General features: G+C 40.0%; 1 protein-coding gene across 5 annotated transcripts in view; it reads right to left on the minus strand.

Moving 5' to 3' along the window:
- The window catches only part of DLG2 (discs large MAGUK scaffold protein 2), a 973,962-nt gene that overhangs the window by 297,318 nt on the left and 664,268 nt on the right, over positions 1–12,376 (minus strand). The gene's annotated exons all lie outside the window — the stretch shown is intronic.

A 12,376-nucleotide genomic window follows, 5' to 3' on the forward strand; every position in this document is an offset into this window, starting at 1 on the left:
AAATGCTGCCCTACAAAAAGCAGACAATTTAAAAGAGAATGCTTGATACTAAATAATTTACTCAAGTTACATTCTTTGTTTTCAACACTGACTGTAGGCTACAAGATCTGCTGTATGGCAATCACATTTTCTTTTTTATAGAATACTACTAAAATTCTCTCTTTGAGCACTTACTACAGTATCTGAGGATGGACATATAATCACCCTCAATGTCCTGGTTAGATGGAGCTACATTCTCCTTATCTGACAGATTTGTCCTAGTTGTAAAGGAAATCTACAACTTAAGAGCAGTAAAATCTATCTCCAAAGCAGCACACGAATGACTTAACTACTGGGCCATCCTTTATTTGCAAATGAGAACAAGTGAAAAGAACTAGATTAATTGAGACTCTACTGCTCTTGTGCAGTACATTTGTTGTGAGATGCCTCTAAGTATTTTGGGTACAGAAGAAAAAGGCCTATTGTAAATAATTATGTTCTTCTGTATGTCTGAAATGACAATCAGCGAAGCAAATATGGGTTGCTAAAAATAGTCACATTTCTGCTATGTTTCTATACATAAAAATCAACTATCAAATGTGACTCTTTACAGCAAAAGAACACTTGATCTGGATATTGATTAGAAGTCTTCGCACGTGAAAGGAGACTGAAACTTTACCTAAGTTTATCAGAACTCTGAGAATTTAGGATGGTTTTTGTCATGTTCTTATGGTGCTGTTTTTGTTTCAAACAACTCAAATCAAAATGACAAAAAGAACACAGTTATTTCAAACTGGTCAAACTTGGAAAGGGCACAAAGCTCATGCTTCACTTCTGAGAAGAAGTACTGTATCATAAAGTTTCTAGATACCATTCAAAGGTTGGGTTTGGTGGTTTACTCTAATGCCAGAAGTTTCCATGGCTGGGAGGGGCTTTAAGCAGCCTGGTCTAATAGAAAATGTATTGCCCAAAGCTGGGAATGATGGAAGTAAAGGATCTTTACAGTCCCTTTCAACCCAAACCAAACTATGCTACTATGATTTATGCCTTCCCACACCTGCAGGCTTTTTTCTCCCTCATAAGGAGGTTAATTTTTCAATTTTTAGTAAATAAATACAATATTCAAGAACATATATGCACATGCTGCAACAAAATAAAAGGATAATAGCAAGTCAGTCAACCCAATTTAAGAAAATTCTTTCAGATTTTTAAATGTGTGGTCTTAACCCTTAGCGAGAAAACTACTCTGCCCTAGCAAGCAGCTCTCCAATGCATTTTCCTGGCTTTACATTCATCTGCCAAGTCTACAGCAAGATTTTATTTTTGTGATTTCTTTTATCATTTATTGCTGGATATGCCCTATACCTGTAAGTTGGTTTCAGACGGTGACAGATCTGTATCCAGGAGAAGATCTGCCTGATAATCCAAGATAAAGCAAGTCCATCAGAAGAGATCCTAGTAGTTTCACCAATACACACAACAGTTGTATTATCATATAATCAGAGAAAGGTTTGGGTTGGGAGGGACCTCATAGCTCTTAGCTTTTTGGGCTGCCAGTGCACATTGCAAGGTCATGTTGAGCTTCTCATCCATCAATATCTCCAAGCTGTTCTCCTCAGTCCTGCTCTCAAATATTATGCATACATCTAATTTGATTAAGGTCTGTAGAATCCCCCACACAAATTAAAATGAGTTTGGCAGCTCTTCATATGGCACACTGGCTTAACATAATGAACATATTTGACAAAACTTTTTTAGTATAAATTCAATATGAAAGACCTTGGATAGTTAAATATAGAGCACATGCAACAATCATGTAAAACAGCTACAATTGATAGAAAAAATATCAGAGATACTTTGCTAAGGGGGAAGGTCAGGGTCTTGGAGGATTACCAATTGTTGCTATCTTCAAAGAAGATAAGGGCTTGTATTAAGGAAAAAAAACCATATTTTAAGGGTTTAAATTTCACTATATTTGTCTGAATTTGATTTTTACGGTTTTCAAGAAACTGCAGACATCCTTGAAAAGCCGATAAACACTTCAGTCAACTTGTAAGTAGAGAAGACGTGTACAATCCTTAGGCACTCACTGGACATATAGTAGGTTACAACTGATAATGATCATTCTGTTCCCTTGTTCTGAGCAATATGGTGCCCTGGAGGGAAACCCAAAGCGGCGTGGTGTGGCAGCTAAGAGCCTCAGAAGACCAAATGGTCCTGCCAACACACATTAGCCCACTTGCCGCTCCATAACAAAGCTAACCGGCACTAACTATGGACTGAAGAACAAGGGAATAATCTGCACTCTGTGGATCAACATCATGATACCAAATCCTGTAGTAATCCACAGGTCTTAGTTATGCTTGATGACTTAGCTTCAGCTAAGTCGTATTAGTGGGACAATGCTGCTTTTCAAAAGCAGAGTTACCATGCTTTCTATTGCAGAATGGCCAGCATTCATTCATTCTTTAAAACCAATGCTAACTGAATTTTTTTTTAGTTGTCTCCTCAGAAAAACTCAAATTGAGATGGACCTTCTTTATTCTTTAGTTAGAGCACAGAAATCAAGGTAAAAATAGTTACAATGGGAGAATGAGTGCAAAACTATGGAATATATCAGGTAGATACACACCTCCATTTACCAATATGGAGATATCAGATAGGCTACAGAGACAAGACAAAGAAACACTAAGCTTTCTCTTTATCCTTTGCTCCAGTGTCTAGCCTTTTTAGCCTAAGTTCCCCTACAAAACTGTTGATATTTTTTTTCTTCCAGAACTCGCAAGAGCACAGCACCTTAAGCAAGAACACAAGATTCTAGGTTGCAAGCTGAAAGGATTATTATCTTTTCTTCAAGAGGTCACCAAATAATTATAATTAAATTATCTGACCTTAAGAGAATATGTCTAGTCCATTAGCTAGAGAAGGATGACTCTCCCCTGCTTTGATTTTTTAAAAATTCTATACACACCCTTCCTATTCCATAATAATTAGAATTTACAGCACGTGGGATAAAAAATGTACATATTGATACTGGCTCATATAACTTCCTTCTAAGAGGAATAATACTTTTTTAAAAATTTCCAGTAAGAATTCAGAATAAAGGATATCACATTTACTACAGCAGTCTTCAGATCTGTCTTTAAAATCACAGAATACAGAGCTAACACTAAATGCCGATGACGCGTACGCACCTTAGGGCATAGTTTCCTTATGTATGATGATCCTTAGAGACATGATCCAATTTCTGTAGCAAATTCATGTATACTCTTAGACCCCTTCCTGACATTCTAAAGTAGTATAAAACTACTTCTATGTCTATTTCAAAAATAAAGAGATAAAATTTATCAGTGGAAGACAATTCCTGTCTGTCTCTGGAAGCTGGAGGGAAACTAGTGCTTATGAAAATGTCTGATGAAGGTAACAGCCAATCCTAACTCAAAATTTGACACTTATGTGATTTATAATGAAATTCCAAATATCTCATGATTACTACTGAAAATAGCACTTGATAAAACTTAAGATGGGGGGAGGGGTTTATAACTTACAAATGACACTGCAGAATTAAAACCAAACTTAATAATTTGAAATCCTAGGACTGATTGTGATTTAAAAATATGTGGAAATATTGGTGCAATAAAATGATAAACTTAACTGTACTTGACGTAAGGGCACTATTTGAAGTATTAAATCTAACCTATGCTTTTAACAAGAACAGAATTATCTTTAGTTCTGAGGAAATTAAATAAGGACTAAACCCACAATGTTTCATTTCTGAGAGAAAAACATAATCTTTCAAGCCTCTGAATCAATGGCATTAATCTATTGCACTGAAATAAATTCAATAAAATATAATTAGCTTTCCCTAAATGATGTTGGCCTGGTGCCATCCCAGCTCTTTGTGTTCAACCTCCACCAGGTTCTTTCATAGTCTACAAATGTAGGATTAAAACCTCACCTACATCCTGCTTCCTTTGTCTCCTCTTCACAGTCTTAAACAAGCTTTCCAGAGGAGAGTCTACACCTTCTTGGCTCATCTCAAACAGAAACTAGCCCTCATTGCAGCCCCCACACAGACTCAGCATAAATATTGGATAATCAAGCAAAGCAGTCTCCTCCCTGTTCCTGGCTGCAGTCGCCCTTGCAACAAGTCTTCAGAAGCAAGAGTCGAAAAGCAATCACCTCAACCAAGCACAAAGGCAGCTGTGTGTGCCTGTGCGTGCAAAGACAGGAACTAAGCTCTTGCACAGCATTTCCCTGAGTAGAATCACCCAGGCAGATGCTTTCTCCCCTTGCAGTGGCAAGCCAGTTTCAGTCTGTTGGCCCTGGGAGCCCCAAGGCTGGTGGATGGCTGAGCTAACAAGCCTTGCTGAAAAGCAGGGTGTGCTGGCTCAAGCCTAGTGTAGTGATTCTCCAGCCTCACAACTCATATCAGCAACTGGAATGATTATCATTGCAGACACTGAAATAAAGAAAAAACCTCATAATATGTTTTTCATTTAAGTATGTGTGCAGATTTTACTAAATATAACTGAAACCCAGTCTGTCCTATAGCACACTACCTGCGTTCAGCCCACAGCCTCCAAACCCCATAAGGTTTTGGAGAGTGACCTGAAAATGTGTTGGTTACCCCCACAGTTCACTCTTTTGAGTATTTTCAGTAATTTGGGTGTAGAAAATAGCCATTTACCCTTTCAAGTGAAAGTGATCTTTTAGTGGATTCCTGCCTAAATGGCAGAAGGTAAAAGATGTGGAAGAGCACCAGAAAAAGCCTGCCTGTGCAGATTCAGCTCACTCTCTCTAGATCAGGGCAGTCCCAGTCACTTTTCCAGTTCCCATATCCAGGGACAGGCTAACTTCTTGACCTCCCAAAGTTTGCATGAGAAATAAAAAGGTACAAATGAAATATCTCCTTTGTATACCAGGAGTTTAGAGAGGGTTTTGAAGGTAAAAGTGCATTATTTGGAGGTAAAATAATGCAGTCAAGAATTTCAGATCACATCCAGGGAGGCTCTAGGTCCTACCACCATGATCTGCAGGTGTCCAGAGGACTCTGAGTTTTATTTCACTTCCAGAACAGAGACTGAAGCTCAAAGTGTCAGGGAATAACTCAGATTTTAGGAAATACTTCTCAATTTCAGAATATGTTATTGCTTGAAATGACTGTGTTTCCATACCCTGTTAGAGACATGACCTTGCTGAGACCTGAGACACAACCAATAGAGCCACAGAACTATCATAAGACATTTACATTGCTTGTCCTTTGCTGCTGCTTTAGTTACCCACAGATTTCTTTTTAAACAGCCTCTTAATGAAATGCCAGTGTATTAAAGGGTTTGCATAACAGGCACTGAATTTAAAACCCAAGTGCCTGGCTACAACATCAGTAAAAATATTAGCAGAGCACTTCCTTATCATATACGGCGTCTCTTTATCCCTCTCCTTGTGTTTCATTTATGACTCTAAGTTCTATTTTTGAAGTTGTAAGTCAGAAACAGACAGCATACTGCACTATATAATTAGGAATGGAAAAGTCCCTGCAGCCTTTAGACTCTTAGAAGAAAATATATTTAGAAGCTCGAATATGTTCCTATTCACACAGTTTCAATAGAGGATGCATCAGCATTTCCTTTTTTTAAATCTCTTTCTTTTTTTCTTAAAGGCCTTAAACTCAGCTGTAAGACTACACTCCAGACACAAAATTGGCTAAAAAGCAGTTTATTTATTGTTTAAAGAACTTTGGATCATTTCTGCACTCTACCCTGCTTCTGAGAACTTCCTGGCCAAAGCTGGGGCTCCCTCTGAGTTAACCCCTTCTGCCACCCCAAAGAGATCCTTTTGTTCTTTTAGGTGGAATGTCTTTGGAATGCCTTTATCACAGGGTATCTGTTTTTTGGGAGTGTGTATATATATATATATATATATATATATGTACACACACACATACATGTACACACACACACACACACACCTCTTGGCTGAAAATATTCCCCAACCTAATATCTGGAATCTGACCTCAAACACACATCATATTACATCAAAATTGGCGCAGTGAAATCCCATGCAGAGACATCCAAGCCAGCACAGACACGACAGAGTAAAACTAGAGTAGAAATCCAGCCAGATCCGTATCTTCCATATGTCTACAGCCAATTACCACAGGTAAATGGCAATATTAATGCAGCTCTGCAATGCTGAGCTCATTGAGCACTACCTTGAGCTCCTGTACATCCTGACATGCAGTGATTGATTTCAAGAAGGGACAATTAGTGGCTCCCAACAGGAACAGAATTAAAAAAGAGAGCAGTCACAAACCTTTTGTACAAACCCCGGTTCAGTAGATTAAAACCTTGGCCCCTGGCAGCAGGATTGCTGCAGGCACACAGCGAGGCAGCAAGGCAAGACAGCAAGGAGACCTGCACTGGAGTTGCCCTGCTGAACCTTCTGACCACATCCCTACCAAACACCCAATGGCTCACACAGAGATCCAGCCCTTGGCCGAACGGAGACAGTGCTGCCCCTATGGCCAGAATGATCCCGCTACAGGGAAGCTCGGAGCTAAAATGTGTGGAATAAGGTGTTTGCTCATCTGAAAGATAAAGGCTACATGAAGTGATAAACCAGACCAGGGCTCAATCTAGCCTGGGGTTTCTTTTCAACTGTGGCCTTTAGCAGATGGTAAAGGAAAAATATTAACACGATATTTTACCCAGAATACATTTTCAGCTGCTGGACTTCCATGAGCCAAAAATACATTTTTTTCTTTTTTTCCAATTAGTATCCCTGGATAATTTCTTTTACACTAATTTAACCTTTTTCAAAACTCATGAAAACTCAATATCCCCAGTGTTTTTTATCAATGAATCTCACAGCTTTGCTACGTTAAAAATTCTCCTTGTGCTTATTTCAACTTGCTGTTTATTAGTTTCATTTAATGTCCCAAAAATTTTTTTGGTAGGAGAGCAAACACAGGTTCTCTGGTCATCATAATCTCCTACATGTGACACCTGATTTTTCATCCTAAAGGGCCTTGCTAGACAAGCTCTTCAAGCCAAAGGCTTATAGCTGAACTACTGGTAACACTGATTTAATTTCAGAGATGGAAACACCACCACTCATCTTTCTATATATCTGAATGCCCCTTGGCTGTAACACCTACAGATTTACAACTGAACTCTGAAAAAAAATGGAAAGTTAAGGTCAATTTTTTCTATCATCCTTTTTGTCTTGACAAAAATGGCATTGGTTTGTGCTGAAAAAAAATTTTCCAGTTAAGCACAAAAACAAACAAACAAAAAAAAATAATTAAATCTGATAAGCTCTGAATGAAAACAAAATTGAATAAGCAAAAAGATTAGGCAGTCAGAGAAACAAAAATCAAAACAACAATCTGCTGTCTCCAATATCATCTCAGAGAAGCACTTTCATTGCCTGTTTCCATCACTGAAACTGTTGCACTTTGTGTAAGTAATGCTCTCTTTAGATTGCAGTCTTAGTATCCCATTCCTAAATTCTAAATCAGCTCCTCAAAAGGGAAGCATCCTCAGTGGCAGAAATTCTGCCTGCTGCTTTGACTTGATGAAATCTTTCCATACATTACAGAAATTTACAAGAGCACACAGCGACTGGCCCTGTGCACAGAGGAACAGGCCAGGGGGCTTCAAACTGAAAGAGGGTGTACCTAGATTAGATATTGAGAAGACCCTCTGGAAACACCCTTTACTGTAAGGGTAGTGAGGTGTAGGTTTCCCAAAGAAGTTGAGGATGCCCCACCCCTGAAAGTCTTCAGGATGGAGCTCTGAGCAACCTGGTCTAGTGAAGGTGTCCCTGTCCATGGCAGGGGGGGTGGAATTAGAGGTTTTTTGGACTTTCCAATCCAAACCATTCAATGATTCTATGTAATGAACCACCACAGTAATGTATGCAGGTCCATCTAAGATTGCTGCTGAGCAGTCCTCAGGGCATCCATAAAGAGGAGACCCTGATCCACAGCTTCTACCTAGCTTTCAAAACACCATGCTCACTGCAAGGTTGCTCTGGTCCAAGTAACCTTTACTTGTCTTTAAGGAAGTAAAAGAACCCTGAGAGGAAAAAATAAAATACATTGATTCCACAGCCACTCCAGTTTAGTGGTCTGAGTAGTCCTCTGGAAGCTGGGGCCTCACATTCTCCAGAGAGAGGACACTGAATGCAGGTTCCTCCAGAAGGTGATTTTTGCCACTACTTTTGTGAATGAAGGCAGCCCTGATTTGCTCTTTCCCTTTGGCACTTAAAAGTAATTTGGACCTAATTTTGTACCAAAAAAAAAAAGTTTGCTCAGCTTCAGTATAATATCCTTAACTATTCTTAGACCTGGAATTTGAAGATAGCAAAATTTATGCAGTGATGCAGCCCAGCACTCCATTGAGAATGATCGCAAGGGCAACAGATACTATTAATAACCTATTAAAAAATAGGTTATTTACATTACTACAAGGCAAATAAAGAAACAGTGTAATTTAAATATGCTGACACATAAACTGAAAACTTTTAAAAATGTAGGGCTGCCAAATGCACTAAGTATTTGTATTTTAAATTATTTAAAAAAAAAAAAAACAAACAAAAAAACCAACAACAACAGAAAAACCAATGTGGTAAGGAGATTCCAAGCAATTTTTAGCTGTAGGAATGAATTTCTTACCAAAATGTCAAAACTAATACCATGCAATGAGCATTCATATAATTTAAGAAACTTCAGCTTCAAATAATAGTATTTCTTATGAAAATCATTATAATAATAGTGTCACACTATTGATTTCTAAATCAATATTAATTTTGAAATTTGGTACAATATTGACTTGGTATTATTTCAAATCTACTCATAAAGACAGAATGCAAGATGGTCAATAGTATTCAGGACTAAAAATGTCAGTAAATTCTAAATCAGCTCCAAATGTAATTCCCTAAATCCTCGCCACTGGGGAAAAAAACCCAAAACAACCCATGCAGACAAAATTTCTCATCTATCTACTTGATGGCTGAGCCAACAACAACACTAAAAAGAAGTGCCATTCTTTCTGTGTCTGCTAAAAATCTGAGAGTTTAAAATTGTTTCATATACAAGCCCCATGCAGTGCAAGGAGAGAAGTAAAAGCCCACTCAGTCTGATGCCTCCCAGAAGAGCTGCATCTCCTAATGCACACTTTGAGCATGGGGAGTAGTTATTAACTAATGGTAGCTCATCTCACAGGGTGTAGCTATATGGGCTTGAGGGGAGGAGCAGCTTACACCCATTCAGATTCAAGCATAAACTTCTAGAATAAAAGTCAAGTTTAAGTACATCTACAGCAGGAGGACCTATTGTTTCATAATTTATTTTCCTTTATCACAAACATTCTGAAAGCAGAATGATATCCTGTCACTGTATAACAGATTTTGGAGGTACAGATGTTCTAAATCATTTATAATGAAATTATTTTCTGTGCCATCAAGGTCTCAGTTATTGCTTGGCCAGAATAACTCAAGGCAAATTAACTCTCTTGCTAGGTAAGCCACACCTGTGGTAATTTTGTACAGAGTTTATGATCTTACACTTCCCACATTATTCATTTTAAAATGTCCTCTGCATAATTAGCATCCTCTTCAAACAGAGTTTGGGACTCCAATGCACAAACATACGTCACGGTAAAGCTGCTGGGTTGGAAATGAACCAGACATACAAGTATAAAAGAAAAATCAAAATAATTGTCCAAACATGGAAGAAAATTTGGCACTTTGCAGACCTGATTCCCACCTCAACTTACTAGAAATGAAGCACGACTTTACTAAAAGCAAAAGATTTGCAGCAGTGCAGCACAGACACAGGCACAAGGAGACTGAGGCCAGCAGCTCCACCAGGTAACACCTGCAGACACTGCCCAGCCAGCAGCCCCAGCCAGCCCACGGCTGTGTTCAAATGTCTGTGCTCCACGGCGAGTTCATGGCGGCAAGGGGATGGCTGAGGAAGCAGACAGGGAAGCATGGGCAGGACAGAGCAGGAAGAGGAGGGGGCATGCAAAGGGTGGACAGGATGCTGGGACTGGTAGGGGCTCCATAAGCATTCTCTTAAATGCACTCAAATTTGTATCAAATTTTCTTTATTAACGTCTTGCAAGATCTATAGGAACTAATGTTTACTTTTTCTGTTCCCCTCCCCCAAAATATTCTCTCACCCTGCATTTCTTCTCCATATTTCTCATCCACCTCAATCCTCAGTTTTGATATCCTTTGCTCTTACCACATTTTTCCATTCCTCTGTCCGTTCTCTAACTCCCAAGTTATCCTCAGTCTCTCTGCGTCTCGTCTCCTGCCACTGCCATGAACGATGCTCTCCTTCGGAAATTACTCCTACTAGCAACCGCGTGCTGGAACTCCCAGTACATCCAGCCCCTGCTGCTGGCTCGGCTCGATCCGGGCGGCTCTGGCAGCCTCTAATGGTGGCCAGAAGGAAAATTCCTGCTCACAGCACAAGGACTCATATCTGCCCGTCAACAGCTGAGGCCGGAGTGGAACAGTGGAGAGGTGAAGGATGAGCAGAAGGAGGCGTAGGTAGCTGTGGGGTGTTGTGAGAGGAAGGTGTTGGGATAAAGGAAAGGGAAAGAAAACAAATCTCTGTAAAGCCTAGGATGAATGAGGGCATCAGGAAGCAGCCAAACTCCTCCCAGCTGCAGGGCTGCTTGGCAGGTACTGGAAAGTGCCGCGGGCCAGGCGCTGTAGGTGTGGTAGAAGGCAGGGACAGCTCCGGCTTCGCAGCCCTGACTTACCCTTGGAGCCCTCCGGTCCGGCTGTCCCCAATGCCATGGGAATGGCAGCACTCTGGGCCGGGCTGTGGCGTGTCCAGCCAGGGGACAGCCGAGGCGCTGACTTGGGACCAAGGTGAGCTTTGCCTGCTGAAGGCACTGAACTGCTCAGCTGTTCCTCAATCCAAGTTAAAATCCTCCCAGCTGACAGCAGCAGAGTCGACAGCGCATTCAGGTTTGTGCAGGAAAACCAGTTACAACAGATAAGCCAGGAGGCAATCCCAGGTTCAGGATTTTTACAAGTACTTTTCATCTGGGGCTCTCAAAGGGCTTTGCAAATATGAACTCGTTCTAGCTTCACAACAACCCCCGTGAGGCAAAGATAATGATCACTGTATCCATTTTACAAATGGGGAAACTTGAGCACAAAAGAAGAAAAGTGTTACCAAAGATCAGGCCCAGCAAGTTGTGCACAAAATGAGCAGCACTGTGCTTGCACTGACAAGCAGAAAACCCTCCCTCTCCTGCTTAGGTATGATTGGAATAGCTATTCCCAACATAGGTGCAGCCTTAAAATGAATGGAGGAGGAGAAAACACGTTGTTCAAGTTCAGTAAGAACGTCCACCAGCTTCAGAGCATCAGTACCATTAGGTTGCATACAACATAGCTGCAACTCAGAGTAGAGCGCAAAAAGGTACTCCACAGAGAAAACACCAATCTTGCTTGTGCTGCTGTGATTTGGAGTAGCACACAGACTGGCATGACATGAGTAGCACACAGGAAGAAAGTTTTCCTATATCTCGTACGTTTGACACTGAAACTCCCATATTCTGGGGAACCCCTGCTCTAACAGCTGCAATAAAAGGGCAGTAAGGAATGTAACAACAATGATGTACTGTCAGAAAACATGGCTTGGCTAAAGTCTGAAAGTCAAAATTCTTTATGCAAACCACAGCCAGGAGTTTTGACAAAGTATGAACTGCTTCACCAGGTATTAGTGGTTTTGGCTGTCAGAAACAAAAATGCAGACCAAGTTTTTTCTTACAAGATTTAAAATCAGATCTTTGCTGCTTAAAAAGAACTTAATTTTTTTTCATGGTCACTCAAGTCAGTTTATTTTTTCATCTAAAATACTATTTTCAGGTTTCATGAAAATTGAAAGAAATGAAAAATTCAATAGCACCCTAGAGTGTTACACTGTTGAGTACAGGAAGAGATATGAAATATTTTTTCCTTGACTAATACTAGAGCACAGAAAGCTGATGATTTCTAATGTATGCAACCACAGAAAGCTTCTTCCAGATTAATTGTCACTGTGCTATTTAAACTTGTAATGCAGTATTAGTGCAAACACGATGAAATAATCACTTGGATTTAGCTGTATGACGCTGTTCTGCTACTGCAGCACTGTGGGGCAATTGTAATTCAGGCAGGATGGGTAATAAAAGAACCCTTTGGAGAGAGACCTGTTAACCAGTTCAGTACCATTGCATGGAATTTCTAGTGCAATGGGCATTACATAAGCTAGAGTCCTAGTACCATGCTAATTTGCTTAAGTGTTAGTCACAAGCAGTGGAATTCAATCAGTGGGAAAACAGTTCAGAAATGTATGGGGGAAGGTACTGATGCTTTGTGTTAC

Source organism: Pyrgilauda ruficollis, unplaced genomic scaffold (genome assembly GCF_017590135.1).
Source record: "Pyrgilauda ruficollis isolate IOZ18807 unplaced genomic scaffold, ASM1759013v1 scaffold60, whole genome shotgun sequence".
In the NCBI taxonomy this organism is placed as follows: Eukaryota; Metazoa; Chordata; class Aves; order Passeriformes; family Passeridae; genus Pyrgilauda; species Pyrgilauda ruficollis.